This window comes from Corvus brachyrhynchos, unplaced genomic scaffold, assembly GCF_000691975.1.
Source record: "Corvus brachyrhynchos isolate BGI_N302 unplaced genomic scaffold, ASM69197v1 scaffold59, whole genome shotgun sequence".
NCBI lineage: Eukaryota > Metazoa > Chordata > Aves > Passeriformes > Corvidae > Corvus > Corvus brachyrhynchos.
The window spans coordinates 1,783,505-1,786,389 of record NW_008246054.1 but is presented as its reverse complement, the minus strand read 5'-3'; positions in this window follow the sequence as shown (position 1 = coordinate 1,786,389).

Below are 2,885 nucleotides of genomic sequence, written 5' to 3'. Positions count from 1 at the left end.
CCGAGCCTGCTGCGGAGGAGAAGAGGCAGGTGAGGGCAGGCAGGGGAGGGCAGGCAGGGGAAGGCAGGCAGGGGAAGGCAGGCAGGGCGAGGGCAGGCAGCACGATGCCGGGTTGCAGGCACTGCTGTCGATCCCATTGCTCACCCTGACCACCCCAACACCCACAACACCCATTCGTGGAGAGAGGAAGTGGAGCTGCCCCACCGGTGGCTTTTCCCGTGACAGCAGCGTGGGCAGGAGTGGGGTGTAACTCACTGCAGCCCTGAGGCGCCAGACGCGGCCGAGGCGCTGAGGTGACGCAGCGCCGTGAATCAGCTTCCAAGCCCGTGGGTTTTTTATTTTGATAACAGCCAGTGTGAGACTCAGATGGAAACTGTGTCAGAGCTGGTTCTCTCCCGCTGCCATAAATCAAACCATGTGTGTTCTCCTCACACGTACAGGCGCACACATCTGCTTTTCCCCCATGGAGGAGGTCTCCTCACTGTGAGAGGATGATGACTGCGCTGGAATGAGCTATGATGGAAGGTAGCTCATCGCAGTGAAGAGGCAACAAGACAGCCAGGATCCCCTCACCAGGTGATTGTGTGAAAAACCCCATTCCCATCAGGATGCTGATGGCCAAGGGCAGGTGATTCACAGGGGGTGACAGTGTCTGACATGAGGTGCCAGGCCTGGCCTTGGTTTGATTTCTGCATTCAGTATTACTGCTTAAAAAAATAAAGGCAATGAGCAGCAGCGAGAGCATCAGGAGAGAAGGGAGCATCTCTTCTGCCACCCCAGAGGTGGTTCTGACTCCAACACAGTCACTGCACTTCCCCACACAGCCCCAGAACTGCCACTGCCACCTCAAGCTCCCGAGGGCTCCAGCCAGCCCCTCACCACAGCAGCTCCAGCATTTCTCAGTGCAGGCACAAAACACCGACAAGAAATAACCACAACAAGCAACAGGAGAGACCCCGCACCTCAAACCCTTCAGTTCAGTGGCCAGAGCAGCCCCAGGCTCTGCAGACAGGCAGAGACAGAGCCCAGGTCAGGCCATCACAGCCAGTGTGCTGCCCATGCCTGACCCCACACCACAGAACTGCTGCCCACCGTGGGCCCAGCAAGATGTGGAAAGACTGTCCGGTGCTGGGATTACTAACAGCAAAACTATTTGGGAGGAAAATAAGGGTCTAAATTTTTAAGCCTGACCATAGCTGACCAAAGAAGAAAAAAAAGGGACATTTCTGTACTGAAATTATACAGAGACTTAGCTAAGAGACTTCACTAATTTACTTCAGATGGGAACATTGTAAACTGACTTTGTGCCAGCTCGTTTATATAAACGCACAAACAAAAGAACTGTATTAATTTTTTATTTAGAAATAAAGATCATTCCTGCAAATTGAATTACTTTGAACAATGTGCTATGTAAACAGTCGTACTTGCTGAACAGTATCAAGCGAGGGGCAGGCGTAGGGAGCTAATGGCACGTGGTGATCGCCTCTCCCCGCTCGAATCCCAGCCCGCGGGGGGAGCACATCACGGGGATGGGGGAAACTGAGGCACCAGGCACCACACAGAAAAGGTCACACATCCCCATCACACGTCAGCTGGGATCTGGGGGAGACACCCAGGCATCTCCCGAGGACCAGGCAGGACCCCCAGATTGGCAGCGGTGCCCAGGGAGCAGGGCAGGGCTTGCCGAAGGCGCAGGGACTCGTGTGGCCATGGCAGCAGCACAGGCAGGGGCTGATGCCGCTGTCCCTGCAGAGCCACGGCATGAGCAGAACCTGGAGAGAGGCTGAGGCTCAGCAGCACCGCGGGCACGGGGCTGCACAGCCTGCGGCACCCGCAACCACTGATGCTGCGCCTGCGGCTCTCGGCCAACTCCCGGCTGCGGCACCGCTGCAGCCATCGCGCTCTGCGGAGACAGCGCTGGGGCCGGGCACAGCACCCACCGTCACCCAACAGAGACTGTCACTGCAGGGACAACCACCGTGGCACCGCAACTGCCAGGGACACAGGAATGGGGAGAGAAATGCCTGCGAAAAGCCTGTCCTGACCCATCACCACTGCAAATAACAGCTCAAACATAACACGGGCTTTAGCTCACCGTCCTTGCAGGGCAGTGGGAGCCCGAAGAGCCCCATCTGCTCGGAGCAGTAGAGCACCAGGAGAGGGGTTCCACATGACTCCTGCCTGGCAGGGACAGGGATGGGGATGGGGACAGGGCCGCACTGTAGCAAGAGACAAAGAGCCAGAGAATTTATCCAAGCCCAGAACAGTGGCACAAGCTGGAGCATCACCAGCTGCTATCAGAGCCCTGCGTGCATGGTTTGTGAGTGAATGCTCTCCCCAAAGGTTAACTCTGGGGATGGAAACTAACTGCAATGTTACCAGGAAAGACTCATCCCAGAGAGACTCATCCCAACAAGACTCATCCCACCTCCCCCAGGGGCGGCCGCATCATCTGGGTTGCGGGAACAGCAGAGGTGGGAGGACGCCCTGGTGCCTCCTGTCTCTCCCACGCCGCTCGTACCCCGGTGCCACAGCTCCTTCAGCCCTCCTGTCCATCCCTGCCTGTGGGGACAGGGCAAGAGGCACCCAGCCCCAGGGCCACTCACAGCTCCAAACATTCCTGTCCCCTCTTGGGTCCACTCTGTAGGAAGCCCCTAACACAGCCCTCAGAGTCAGCTGCAGCTCCCAGACATCTCCCCAGTCTCACAGAACAGCAGCAGTGCCTCAGCGAGGATTTCACACTGAGCCACAGCAATGCCTGAGAGGGAGCATCATCCCAGAGGGACATAAGAGCAAGGGGTGAAGATCACCTGAGCCACAGCCCAGCCAGTGACCCCAAGGTCACATGCCTACAGACTGCCCACCGAGGCACAAGCAGGGCACCG